This window comes from Schistocerca serialis, chromosome 8 (genome assembly GCF_023864345.2).
Source record: "Schistocerca serialis cubense isolate TAMUIC-IGC-003099 chromosome 8, iqSchSeri2.2, whole genome shotgun sequence".
NCBI classification, from domain to species: domain Eukaryota; kingdom Metazoa; phylum Arthropoda; class Insecta; order Orthoptera; family Acrididae; genus Schistocerca; species Schistocerca serialis.
The window spans coordinates 307,891,637-307,907,316 of NC_064645.1; the positions used below are offsets into that span (position 1 = coordinate 307,891,637).

General features: G+C 41.8%; 1 long non-coding RNA gene across 1 annotated transcript in view; it reads right to left on the reverse strand.

The window, feature by feature from the left end:
- Positions 1-15,680, reverse strand: part of LOC126416327 (uncharacterized) — a 60,418-nt gene that overhangs the window by 4,104 nt on the left and 40,634 nt on the right. The window contains exon 3 of the long non-coding RNA XR_007575438.1: positions 9,013-9,158. This is a non-coding gene — a long non-coding RNA (uncharacterized LOC126416327). The remainder of the gene's footprint in view (positions 1-9,012; positions 9,159-15,680) is intronic.

Consider the following 15,680-nt stretch of genomic DNA (forward strand, 5'->3'; position numbering starts at 1 on the left):
AGGTAGGGGTACGTGGCTCAGGTGGAGTGAGTAGGTCTATGGAAGCCGTTGTGAGGCCTTGTGAGGGACCTTGGATTTTTTGGATTTTCTGCAGCTCAGTCTGGATGGAGGGAATGGGATCCTGGGTAACAGCTTTGTAGGTTGAGGTATCGGAGAGTTGACACAGTCCTTCTGCCATGTACTCCACTCAGTCAAGTACCACAGTTGTGGAGCCTTTATCCGCAGGGAGGATGACAATAGAGCGGTCTGTTTTCAGCTCCTTAATGGCATGGGATTCAGCTGGGGTGATGTTGGGGGTTGTTGGGATGTTCTTCAAGAAGGACTGGGAGACAACACTGGATGTGAGGAATTCCTGAAATGTCTGCAAGGGATAGTTTTGGGGGAGGGGAGGAGGATCTATTTGAGAAGGCGGTCGGAACTGTTCTAGACAGGGTTCAACACTGGGTCCAGTATTTGGGGGCTGTGTTTGGGTAGTGAAGTGATATTTCCAGTTAAGGTTCCGGGTGAATGAGAGGAGATCTTTAACCAGGGCAGTGTGGTTGGATTTAGGCATGGGGCTAAAGGTTAAGCCTTTTAATAGAACAGATGTCTGGAGGAGAGAGGGATCTGGATGAGATGTTTAGAACTGAATTGGGACTGGTGTTATGTGGCATTTGACTGTGGTTATAGTTGAGATTTGGTTTGTCTGGGGTATGTGCTGGGATTGGGAGACTGAGTAGGGTGGCTAGGCTAGGTTTGTTGGCTATGAGGGGGGTTTGTTGAAGGTTCTGTTGTGGTTGGTGTTTGTGAGGGATAGGGAGAGGGACCCCACTTCTTAGGTGTTGCACTACTGTCCAATAGCCTTGACATAAATTTGTTGTAAAATCTTTGAACATATTCTCAGGTCAAACATAATGAAGGATTTTGAACAGAATGACCTCCTCAATGCCAACCAGCATGGATTTTGAAAACATCGATCATGTGAAACTGAACTCGCACTTATCTCACATGACATACTGGAAGCTTTGTAGGAAGGCAATCAGATAGATGTTGTATTTCTGGATTTCTGAAAATCATTTGAATCAGTACCACACCTACGATTATTGTCAAAAATACCATCACATGGGGTATCAAGTGAAACTTGTGACTCGCCTGAGGACTTTTTGGTAGGGAGGACACAATATGTTATCTTGGATGGAGAGTCATCGTCAGATGTAAAAAAAAATAGCTTCAGGTGTGCCCCAGGACCCTTGTTGTGTATGTTATATATTAATGACATTGCAGACAATATTAATAGTAAAATCAGCATTTTCGAAGATGATGCAGTTACCTATAATGATGTGCTACCTGAAAGATGCTGCATAAATATTCAGTCAGATTTTGATAAGATTTCAACATGGAGGAGAGATTTGCAACTTGCTCTAAATGTTCAGAAATGTAAACTTTTGCACTTCACAAAAGAAAGAATGTAGTATCCTACAATTATAATACTATCAATGAGTCACTGTCAACTCATATAAATACCTGGGTGTAACATTTTGTAGGGATATGAAATGGAATGGTCATATAGGTTCAGTCGTGGGTAAAGGAGGTGGTAGACTTTGGTTTATTGGTAGAATAATGGTGAAGTGCAATCAATCTACAAAGGAGATTGTTTGCAAATCACTCATGTGACCGATTCCAGAATAGTGCTCAAGTGTGTGGGACCTGTGCCAGATAGGAAGATATACAGAGAAGGGCAGCATGAATGGTCAGAGGTTTGATTAATCCATGGGAGAGTGTCACAGAGATACTGAAGGAACAGGAAGACTCTTGAAGATAGGCATAAACTACGCTGAGAAAGTCTATTAACAAAGTTTCAAGAACTGGCCTTAAATGAATACTTAAGGAATGTACTACAACCCCCTAGGTATCGGTCAAATGGGGATCATGATGATAAGATTAGAATAATTACTACACACACAGAGGTATTCAAGCAATCATTCTTCCTGCATTCCATATGTGAATAGAACAGGAAGAAACCCTAATAATGTGTACAATGGGATATACTATCTACCATTCACATCATGTTGTTTCACAGAGTATAGATGTAGATGTAGACAATAGTTGCATGTAAATAAAATATACACATTGTTTCATAAACTTTTGATCAAACTTTTAAGAACCATAAATAAATTAACTGAACAACAATACACACAGAAATATGAATATGTAATACCTATAAAATATTATTACTAATTTTGGAATGAACTTGCATGAACAATTATAAAATACAAGAAATTATATTGTAACTGACAAACATTTACATATTTCATTAGTTATTTTTCAAACAATGGAGCATCTAGGTAGAGATATTAACAATACTATGAAAAAAATAGATTGCTAATCACTGTAAAGATGAAATGTTGAGTTGCAGGAAGGCACAACAAAAAGACTATTACACAGTTAGCTTTCAGTCAAAGTCTTCACACACATACATTCACACAAGCAGCCACATCTCATGCACACATGATCGCTACCACCAGCAGCTTCAACCAGAGGTCCTAAATTGTATTTTCCATTCTTTTGTATATTGTTTCTGTCAGATACTAGGATGTATGATCCACTATCTGAGTGTATTAATCTATCTTAGCTATCTTTGAAATTGTGTAGTTGATATTCTACCAAAAATACAGTGGTTTGTCTCCAGTCTCAGAGTCTCTAAAAACTAACTTCAATAATCATTTGGTTACCATTTCCCCCAATGATTTTAGAAATTACTAAGGAATGTTGTCTTCGCTTACTGGCATACTTGAAAACTCTAAATCTAATATATCTTCCAAACCAAAACCCACTGCTTTCTGTATTAGTAAAGTCCTTCAACATATTCTTTCCATTTAATTGTTCTCTCCTCTGTGTTTACAATGGAATTCCTCGATCACTTTTGATTTTGACATCAATTACCAAACTATCCAAAGTACAATGGTACACATTTGTAAAATCAAAAGGAACAATTTAACACCAAATTGTCTAACACCTAAGGTTTTGTTTCAAATACAGGAACTTAACAACTCTTTAACCTGCTACCATGTTTGACCATGATCTGTACCAAGACCTTTGACTGATGGTCATAATACAGGTAGCCACATTCAATAGCATGACCCACGTGCCATTACACACTATAATATAGAAACTATAACTGGCATACAATCTGCCTACTTCAGAAAGAGACAGAACATTAAATATCAATAGTACAATATGCAAATCCAAATGCACATGTAGAAGAGAGTTATGTGTGAACTGCCACTGACAGAACTTAGCCCACATTGTTTTTAAGTATCATCACCAGAAGACAATTTGAAGTGTTAACTACTCTCTCCAGTTAACGGGAAATTTATGTATCACAATAATTACAAAATACAAATCCAGATGCTCATTGGATAGGACTACAGCTCATGTGACCTGCCAGAACATTAATTCAAACTGTATTTTATAAAGTTCAGTAGGCTTATGGTAATTTAACAGGGATGGCTAACAGTCTAAATGCACTCAGTCTAACTCACAGCAAAACCAACACAACACAACGTAAGTGCCTCTGCGAGAGAAATATCAAAACCTGATTAATGACCTATGTACAGTCTGTAACATGTTTGGCAAATTAATGTTCAGCCACAGTCTGAGCATTTTGAAATGGCCACAGCATCACAACCACCTATTACAGTATCTGCACCTCCTTACAACTTTGCTTAGCCAATATCAGCAGTGCTCACCCTGTCCAACATAATACACTCCTGGAAATGGAAAAAAGAGCACATTGACACCGGTGTGTCAGACCCACCATACTTGCTCCAGACACTGCGAGAGGGCTGTACAAGCAATGATCACACGCACGGCACAGCGGACACACCAGGAACTGTGGTGTTGGCCGTCGAATGGCGCTAGCTGCGCAGCATTTGTGCACCGCTGCCGTCAGTGTCAGCCAGTTTGCCGTGGCATACGGAACTCCATCGCAGTCTTTAACACTGGCAGCATGCCGCGACAGCGTGGACGTGAACCGTATGTGCAGTTGACGGACTTTGAGCGAGGGCGTATAGTGGGCATGCGGGAGGCCGGGTGGACGTACCGCCGAATTGCTCAACACGTGGGGCGTGAGGTCTCCACAGTACATCGATGTTGTCGCCAGTGGTCGGCGGAAGGTGCACGTGCCCGTCGACCTGGGACCGGACCGCAGCGACGCACGGATGCACGCCAAGACCGTAGGATCCTATGCAGTGCCATAGGGGACCGCACTGCCACTTCCCAGCAAATTAGGGACACTGTTGCTCCTGGGGTATCGGCGAGGACCATTCGCAACCGTCTCCATGAAGCTGGGCTACGGTCCCGCACACCGTTAGGCCGTCTTCCGCTCACGCCCCAACATCGTGCAGCCCGCCTCCAGTGGTGTCGCGACAGGCGTGAATGGAGGGACGAATGGAGACGTGTCGTCTTCAGCGATGAGAGTCGCTTCTGCCTTGGTGCCAATGATGGTCGTATGCGTGTTTGGCGCCGTGCAGGTGAGCGCCACAATCAGGACTGCATACGACCGAGGCACACAGGGCCAACACCCGGCATCATGGTGTGGGGAGCGATCTCCTACACTGGCCGTACACCACTGGTGATCGTCGAGGGGACAAACCGTCATCGAACCCATCGTTCTACCATTCCTAGACCGGCAAGGGAACTTGCTGTTCCAACAGGACAATGCACGTCCGCATGTATCCTGTGCCACCCAACGTGCTCTAGAAGGTGTAAGTCAACTACCCTGGCCAGCAAGATCTCCGGATCTGTCCCCCATTGAGCATATTTGGGACTGGATGAAGCGTCGTCTCACGCGGTCTGCACGTCCAGCACGAACGCTGGTCCAACTGAGGTGCCAGGTGGAAATGGCATGGCAAGCCGTTCCACAGGACTACATCCAGCATCTCTACGATCGTCTCCATGGGAGAATAGCAGCCTGCATTGCTGCGAAAGGTGGATATACACTGTACTAGTGCCGACATTGTGCATGCTCTGTTGCCTGTGTCTATGTGCCTGTGGTTCTGTCAGTGTGATCATGTGATGTATCTGACCCCAGGAATGTGTCAATAAAGTTTCCCCTTCCTGGGACAATAAATTCACGGTGTTCTTATTTCAATTTCCAGGAGTGTACAATGGCCGACTGCACTGTCTCCAAGTGTAAACATAATTCGACCCTGCTCACACTGTGCAAGCTTCTATATCAGTCACGGCAAATCCACAGGTCAAAATCAGAAAACAGCACTCAATCGAACGATCACTGGCACCTTGACAGAAAAGTTACATGCATGGCACACAACATGTCTATCATGCCATAAAGAAGGTTATTAATCACTGCTTTCCACATAAAATAGCGAGCAGTGCCACTGGTCAAGAAATAGAAGCTCCACTACTACCCAACTTGGTAAAACTGCAGAGACCCTTCCAAGTCACTGACTTTAGTTTTACAGAGCATTTTTATGAAAAAAAGGAACTACCACAATTAAATGCTACGTTGTACTGTTTATCTGTCCTGTGACTAGAGCTGTTCAGCTACATCTGGACCACAATGTTGGCACTACAAAGCAGGCACAACATTCTACACACCATCTATAGTGACAGTGATCTAATATTTCATGCAGCCGACAAAGAGTTAATAGACCTGTGAACAACTATCTCTGCTGGTAAGACCCACCAATACCTCACTCAAAAAGGTATGACTTGGAATTTTATAGCTCCAGGTGTGGCTTGGTGGAGAGATTTCTGGAAGACAATGGCCAGCTCAATTGGAAGATGTTTCCAAAAGTACTTGGATGCTCCAGTATGGACAATGAAGGACTACAGATACTGAAGTCACCTTGAACTTGAGCCAATCTCTCAAATTAAAGATGAAATGCACACTCCAGCACACTTCCTCAGGAGGGGACCTACAACACTGCCAACAGTAGCTGATCCATTGATTATAACAGAGTTCAAATTCTGTCAGAAAACAACAGAAGATTTCTGAAACAGATGGAGGAAGGAGAATCTCATGCACTTGTGTAACTTTCACAAAGTCAAATGCCTAAATGGAGGAGGTTCTGAGTCAGTGACATCATCCTTTTGGAAAAAGTTCTCACATACTACATGTGGAAGGCAGCAAGAGTGCAAGAGATGAAAGAAGGTAGAGATGGAGTCTCATACACAGCCAGCCTTGTAATTGCCGAAGGAGGATACTTCAACACACCTGTTCAGCTGGTCCTACCTCTATATGTGGGCCAGGGTGAAGAGGGTCTGAGTAATCCCTTAACAATGTCTCAGAGTTTTATTGTATCTTTGCTTTGTAAGTAAAGTTGTTATGTAATTTCCATGCTATATATACACCGATCAGCCAGAACATTATGACCACCTTCCTAACAGCCAGTATGTACACCTTTGGCACAGGTAACAGCAGTGACACATCATGGCACAGAAGTAATGACACCTTGCTATGTCACTGGAGGGAGTAGGCACCACATCTGCAGTGACACATCATGGCACAGAAGTAATGACACCTTGCTATGTCACTGGAGGGAGTAGGCACCACATCTGGACACACTTCACCCAATTCCCGTAAGTTCCAGGGAAGGGGTGATGAACTCTAATGCCACTTTCAATCTCATCCAAGATGTGTTCACTTGGGTTCAGATATGGTGAGTTGGGGGACCAGCATATCAATTGTAACTAGTCACTGTGTTCTTCAAACCACTCCATCACACTCCTGGCCCTATGACATGGAACATTATCTTTGAGAAAAATGCCAATGCTGTCACGAAACTTGATCATTATGAAGGGGTGTACATGGCCTGCAACCAGTGTATGACACTCATTGGCTGTCATGGTGCCTTGCATGAGCTCCATTAGACCCATGGATGCCCACACGAATGTTCCCCATAGCATAATGGAGCCGCTGCCAGCTTGTCTCTATCCCGCACTACAGGTGTCATGGAGCTCTTACCCTGGAAGACAATGTATTTGTGGCCTCCAATCTGCATGATGAAGAAGGTATTGAGATTCAGCAAACCATGCAACAATATGCCACTGCATCAATACTCACTGCCAATGGTCACATGTCCACTTCAGTTGTAGTTGCCAATGTTGTGATGTTGACACTGGAATATGCATGGGTCGTTGGGTGTGGAGGCCCATTGTTAGGTATGTTTGGAGCATACTTGTATGCTGGCCAGCATTAGAGTCTAATGTTACTTCTCCCACAGCTTGCTGCCTGTCCTGTTTTACCACTCTGCCAAGCCTATGATGTCTGATGTCTGTAATGTGTGGTGACTGCACATTACATTGGATGTGGTTTCGCCTTGGTTTTGCTGCATGTTGAAGACACTCACCACAGCACTCCTCGAACACCCGACAAGTTGTGCAGTTTCCAAAATGCTCATACAAAGCCTCTGGGCCATTACAATCTGTCCTTGATGAAACTCAGATACATTGCATGCCTTCCCCATTCTACACATGAACAGCATGCTCACTGATACTAATGCACCATGCATATGTATGGCTACCAATCATTCATCAGAAGGTGACACTTCTATCATCCAGATGTGTTTATATCAACAGTAGGACAGTCGTCACAATATTCTGACTAATCAGCGTACATTCTATGCAAATAAATATATATGCTACTTGACGTTAAATTTACTTTCTAATTGTTCCCACATCCATAACTCCTGCAACGATATCTTCCTCTGACTGTATAAGCATATCCATAACTATAAGCTCAACAGCTATGGTCACAGATGGGCCAGTTGGTGTTCTGGTCACAGATAGGCCAATTTGGACCTACTGACTGCGACATCATTCTCTGCCAATGACATCCTTTGGATGCAGCAGGGAGGGGTGGGCATCACTACACCACACTCCTGGCTGATATCTATTTAGCAAACCTGGTGGTGTGATCACTCTGCAATTAGCTCCTTAGCTGGCATCATGAGGCTGGTGTACCCTGTTCCAGTTTGGTGACAGTACCAGGAATCAAACCCAGGTCTCACGCATGGGAGTCAGCTACACTGGTGTCTCACTGATGAATGTGGTCCTTCTGTCTATAAGGGGGACTCATAAACTACACTTCTTCTGTATCCCCACAAGTAGAAGTATAAAGAAATGAAATATGTCAATCTCTGTGGCCGAGCACATGGTGCACCTCAAACTTCAAATCCCCCCTCCTGACTTTCCAACAATGCAACCATATGGTCTCAAACAGGAGCAGCAACATGGACTGACATGGAACTATCTTCCCCCAAAGTACTTGGATATGCTTCCTCAGGCTTATGCAGATACATGAATTGTCTTGGTTGCTAGAGGCCAATACAGTCAGAAGAAGACCTAACTACACAGATCATGAGTGCAGCAAAAAATGATTCACTGCTACTGGATATTTTTGATTGGGTGGATCAGAACATACTGCAGAGTATGATTTGTCGAGCAAAGATAGTGATCATTATACTGAGTACATTTTTGTATTCAATTCCCTAAGAAACATCAGTATTAGTGGCAAGGTTAGAAATGTGAGTCAATTTAGTTTTCCTTGTAATGTGGAAAACGACAATATCTGAAACTAAGCTGGTGTGAAACACTTTATGTTCTAAGTCTCCTTCACAATCTGTATAAGTGTGTAATGGTAACTATGGAACATCCTATGGAATTAAACACATGTATGTAATTTGTCTATTTTATAATTGTTTAAAATCAATCAATATCTCCTAAACTTGTACTGAAATAGATGTACAACAGTCTTCTGTGACAAATTCTGCAAACATCTATGGTACAGAAGTATGTTTCACCTCATTACCAATAAAACTGCTTCAGTGAGTAGACCAAGAATTTTTTTATACAAGAATGGTGGAATAATCTTCATTTTCATGTTCTACAGCAATTTCGCGCTATTTTACAGCTCACAATACATAAAAATTACATAATCAACCATATAAAGCAAAATATCATTTGATGCTAATTCCCAAAAAGGTCAAGGTCTATTAACAATGAGATTACCTGGTCATTTACATTGCTTGAAACACTGCAGCTAATATCTGGCAGTACTGAGTGTGATAGTCCAGCACCAATCAATTGCAATTTCACATCCCTGTCCAAAAGTAGGTCAACAACAGGTGGCCACACAGACAGGATATATGTGCAATCTGTAAAACAGAAAAAAACTGTGTATGAAATTCTGTAGAAAAAACACCACACACACACACACACACACACACACACACACACACACACACACACACAGACCTTGAGCTTGCACCATAGGTCTGTTGTGAAAGTGTTGTTTCACCATTAGATTCATCAACAATCAGTAAAAATCTCCTATACAGTTTTACTGCAAGGATAACCATGTTGTGTATGTAGGTCACAGTTAAAACTGTTAGTTTTAGTTAATAAGTAAGGAAAGAAGAAGCTGTAAACAATACTGGCTCTCAGTCACATCAGTCACTAGCTTTTTTTAATTGTTACTGGCTAGTATTACTTCTACATTTTTATAATAGTATTGCATTAAGTAACAAGTTTAACAACTGGTGCAACATTTACTTAGGCATGAAACTCTGCATGTATGTCATATCACTACTGAAAGAATTGAAAATGTCTATTACATCATGATAGGCAAAGGTTTACTCTTAACATCCTAAATATCCCACAAAATAGAGCTGAGTTTAAGTGGAGAACAGTTAGAACAATAATGGAGGACACTATTCAAGCCTCCTAACCATATCTTCAATAAACAAAACTGTTTGTCAGATTGATAATGTTAAGATAAAGTATAATACACAAGGTGGTCAAAAACAGTCTGAACAGTTTTAAGGGTGTTGCTGGGTAGGTTGTACAAAGTTATGTAAAGTCAAACAACTTCACAACTTGACCTTCAAAACAAAAATAACAACTGATAAATATGCCCATACCAACTAGAGTGCCAAAAAGAGAAATTCAAACTTATCTCTGTAACCAACTGTATCTTTGTAACAAACAAAAGCTGGGCACCTTATGTAGAATGTTTTATTTGAATTGATCTATACTACTACTGCCTAAAATATTTGCTATTCCTCCTCAAAGACCTTACACATAGCACAACACCACGATTGCTTGATAGATAAGCAGCAAAAATATTTTTCAGGAGGGATAGGAATGCTGATAAATCGCTTAACACAAATGTTGCAGTTACCATGGTGATTTTATTGAAAAATAGATGTTATGTTCTAGTGTGACAGAGTTTTTGCTTTCTGAGCAACTGAAGGTAAACATTTCTTTATATAACATACTAAATGAGTTTTACTCATTAAAATTTGAGAAATAATGTTTAGTTTTTATGTTTCATGTTGAGTGAGAAGTTACTGGTGCAAGATGGCTTCATAGAATTTGTTGGCAGTGGATCATCATTACACCAGTCAGGGCACCACATTTAACCAGCAGCTACCAGCAGCAAGAAGATACCACCATTTTGTTATTGTTGCCTGTGACCTACTGGCAACTAGGCCTCTTTTCTTGGTGTCTGAAACCCATGGCAGAGTTGACAGAAAACATTACTACTGGTGACACAAGAAGCATTAGAGAAGTGAGGCAGACAAGAGCTGGAATGGTATTCTTTCAAATGAAACTACATGCAGGGTGTCCTGACGCAACAAGCATCACTGCTGCGTCAAACATTAGCATAAGTTATGATACAGTCAACCACTGACATTGCAGCCATAGCTGCAACACCATCGACACAGCAAAAATATGGAAGCCAGACTGGAGTACTGATTACCTGATGACCACACGACCAAGCCTTGCACTGCTGTTCTACTGTGGCCTACGTGATGCAGAATGATGTCCACTCCATGTGTTACATTTATGCAGTACATGTCTGCCTGCAGTCAGCTACAAGAGGTATTCCATGCCAGCCATCAACCTGGAGTGGTCACCAGTCTGCTATACCAGATGCCGCTTCCACTAGATATAGAGCTATGAGCTCATGAGTCCAGATGTTCCCAGGAGCTCAACTAGTACCTTCCACCTGGTGGCCACATGCTGACTGACTTCTTTTGACTGCAATATGCCTTTTTGGGGACCACAGTTCCTACTTGGACCTGACTAGCTGCCAAGCTTCTACTTGTCTTGTGTAGGCACACTTTGCTTCTGCTGGCTTGCCTTGTGCAGGCACACTTTACCACTGCAGGCCACTGTTGCTGCTGCCTATGCTGGGGTTCTTGGTTCATGACTGTGTGCTTGTGTGTTTCCTGAATCGAGCAGCATGTCTGTGCCAGCCGACATGGTCGACTACTGCAGAGGTCAGCATAGTTGCCTGCCTCCCGAACTGAGTTCTGATGCTGTGCTTCTTCACCTGCCTGAGTGCTGATGACATGAATCAGCCCCACTGCAGCCTGCTCAGCTACAGATTCCATGTGGTGTCTGTTCTTTTGGACATGTCACATTCACCCACGTACAAATCTTGCCATAGTGACCCCATCCAGATAGCCAGCAGGGTCTCCAGTCGCTATCAAATCCTTAGGCTTATCCTAGAACCTCTCTCCAGAGTCCATCTCTCTACTCACCCATACCACTGACTGCACTCCTACCTTCCATGTGCTTCCTAAAGTCCAACTTAACCACGATGCCCCATTGTGGCCAGTTACTGTGCCCCAATGAGAGAATCTCTGCTCTTGTAGACCAACAGCTTCAACCTATTACCTGGAACCTACCCTCCTATATAAAAGATACCAACCATTTCCTCCACCGACTCACCACATTTCCTGTCACTTTACCACATGGTGCCCTACTTGTCAGTATTGATGTCACCTCCTTTTACACTAACATTCTTAATGCCCATGGCCCTACTGCTATTGAACACTACCTTTCCCAATGCCCGACAGATTCCAAACCAACAACCTCCTTCCCAGTCACCATGACAACTATGTTCTCACCCACAATTACTTCTCCTTTGAAGGCATTACCTACAAATCCAGGGTATGCCTATAGGCACCTGCATGGCACCATCCTATGCCAATCTATTCAGGGGCCATCTAGAGGAATCCTTCCTAAAAATCCAGAATCCTAAATCCCTCACCGGGTTCAGATTCATTGCTGATGTTTTGCTATCTGGATCGGGGGTGAGGACACCCTATCCACATACCTCCAGAACCTCAACAACTTCACCCCATTTGCTTCTCCTAGTCCCACTCAGCCCAAGAAGCCACCTTCCTAGATGTTGACCTCCACCTCAAAGGTGTCTACATTGGTATCTCCATCCATATCAAACCTACTAACCACCAGCAATACCTCGACAGCTGCCTCCCATTCCATTCCAAGAAGTCCCTACTGTACAGCCTAGCCACCTGTGGTTGTCGCATCTGCGGTGATGAGTTGTCCCTCTCAAAATATACTGAAGGTCTCACTGAAGCCTTCACAGACCATAATTATCCTCTCAACCTCGTACAAAAACAAATCTCGAGAGCCACATCTTTCCAGTCTCCCACTACCTCCCAAAGTCCCACTGTCCATCCACAGAGGAGCATTTCCCTCATAACTCAATACGACCCAGGATTGGAGCAACTGAGTTACATTCTCCGCCAGGGTTTCAACTACTTCTCATTGTGCCCTGCATTGAGAAATGTCCTGCCCACTATCCTTCCCACCCCTACCACAGTGGTATTCCACTGTCCACTGAACCTAAACAATATACTCGTCCATCCTTACACAACCCCTGCTCCCAAACCCTTAGCTCATTGCTTATCCCCCTGTAATAGACCTAGGTACAAGACCTGTCCCATACATCCTCCCACCACCACTTACTCCTGTCCGGTCACTAACATCACCCATCCCATCAAAGGCAGGGCTACTGTGAAACCAGTCATGGGATCTACAAGCTGAGCTGCAACCACTGGTCTGCATTCTATGTGGGCATGACAACCAACATTAACAAACAGCACGATTATATGGTAATCCATAGATCAAAATCACAGTTGGTGATTGGCATGATTATTGTTTGATTGACACAGGTAGTGCAATTTCTATCATTTCTGAAAAGTTCTGGGATAGAGTTATGCAGAGTTCTGAGTACACTGAATTTCCTATAACAGGAATTAGGATTAAATGTGCTACAGGTAAGTTTAGTGAAGTTGTAAACAAACAAGCTTTAATCACATTTCATGTTGACAATGCAGTTTTTGAGCATAGATGCTTGGTGGTCAGTGATCTGAATGAGGAGATATTGCTAGGCATAGACCGAATGTTGAAAACAATGTAACCTTTGACTGGGTAAAGTTCAGAGTAAATTTTTCTAACGTCAATACACATTTTTCTGGTTGTACTAGGTTACACTTAAGAACTGGTTACACATCTGCTAATAAAATATATGGTCTTGGCATTGAGGTAGAAAGAGTCTATATAGATGATGATGTTTTGTCAAGTAATGGTAGGGATTTTGATCAACTTGTTACTGACAAGGTAAAAGAAGCAGACAAGCTTACTGGAGATGAGAAGCCAGAACTGGAAGAAGTGTTGAGATCCTATAAAGATATATTTAGTGAGAAACCAGGTACAGTTAAGAACTACACATGTAAGTTAAGGCTTTAAGAACACCAGCCTTTCTTTATAAAACCATATTCAGTTCCTATTTGTAAAAGACAGATTGTGCAAAGAGAGTTGCAGAAGATGCAAAAGTGGAGATTATTGAAAGGAGTACTAGCCAATATAAAAACCCTTTGTTTGTTATAATGAAATAACTTGCATCCTCAGGAGGACATACACTCTTTGTGCATGGCAAATGCAAGGTCCCTAGCTAGTGTGGTATTTGCTTCTACAGTTTTACACTTCAGTACCACATTCTTCTCACACAAATCTACATATTCACCTTACTCATCTGAGTGATACATGCATTTAAAGACTGAAATTTGTTAATTGGAGAACAGTGAAGTGATAATTGAATTGATTGCTTATTTAGTTATACAGTGACTGTGAGATATCATTATTAACTTGCACACTCTTTGTGCACCACTCATGTGGCAAACACAAGGTCCTTAGCTAGTGTGATATTTGCTTCTACAGTTTTACACATCAGTACCATATTCCTTTTCACGAGATTACACAAATCTTTCCTTATGATGCTGGATACTATGGATTATCAGCAGAACTATGGAGGTTTGAATAATTAAGTTTACCTTATATTTTTAACTTAATTGTTGGGAGTATACCCATATACATGAATATAGTACTCCTGAGAAATACTTGTGGTACTTATGCTTTGATGATGCTGATGATTGACACATGCTTATTATGCTTTTTCATTAATATGCCTTTATGCTTTTCACACATATGAATTCAAAGCCTTTAATGACTATTATGATGATTATATTGACAGTCATTACACACCTGATACATTTTCATACAGGATGTCTTACACTTTACACTTATTTGATGATGCCTTGAGAAGGAGATAATGCACAACATTTATTATTCTGTAGATTTTGATGCAGTTGTGCTTTGTGGTCTGATTCTATGAAGTATTTAATGAGATTCTGTCATTCTGTTGAAGTCTTATGATGATGATATGACATTAACGGTTTTGCTTCTATGATTGACTCCATCACTTCGTAGAGTGTTTGGTAGTATGTTTTCTGATTTAGCCATTATGCTTTGCAGCATTCTGCTTTGTCCTAGTGTGAGAACAGGAAAGTTTATATAACTGCTTTCTGCATTGTCCTAGCATGACAACAGATCTCTGCCCAAACTCTTTGCCTTTACATATGTCTGCTTGTGTCTGTATATGTGGGGATGGATATGTGTGTGTGTGCGAGTGTATCCCTGTCCCTTTTTCCCCCTAAGGTAAGTCTTTCCACTCCCGGGATTGGAATGACTCCTTACCCTCTCCCTTAAAACCCACATCCTTTCGTCTTTCCCTCTCCTTCCCTCTTTCCTTATATTTTTAACTTAATTGTTGGGAGTATACCCATATACATGAATATAGTACTCCTGAGAAATACTTGTGGTACCACCAAATACTGTTACTGAAGGCAGACCATCTAGGAATAAGTGGTGTAGCAAATAACTGGCTTCAGTCATACCTGACAGAGAGGAAACAGAAAGTAGTCTTAGATAAGTCAGACAATTTGTGTGGTGGAATGATTTCATCGGAATGGAGAGACATAAATTGTGGAGTTCCACAGGGCTCTATTCTTGGTCCTTTACTGTTCCTGTTATTTATAAATGATTTACCTTATTCTTCAATGATTCAGTGCAATTTTACCATCTTTGCAGATGATACTAACATAATGGTTAATGGTCTTAAATGTGAAAATGTTCAAGAGTCTGTTAATACTATTCTTATAGATTTAATGAAATGGTTTACTGCAAATGGTCTTTCACTTAACCTGAGTAAGACTAATTATATTCAGTTCACCCCAACTGCCAAAACTGAGGAAGAAATGACTGTTAAATATGCCACACAGGTCATAGAAAGAGTGGAAGTAACAAAGTTTCTAGGCGTGAAGATTGACTGTAGAGTAAACTGGTCCCATCACATTTTAGATCTTTACAAGAGACTCAGCTCTTCAGTTTTTGCAATGCGAATCATCTCTGTCAGTGCAAACTTAAGCATTAAAAAAGCTGCATAATATGGTTACTTCCATTCTTTGATGGCATATGGAATTATTTTCTGGGGAAATCAACCTCTTGCAAAGAAAATA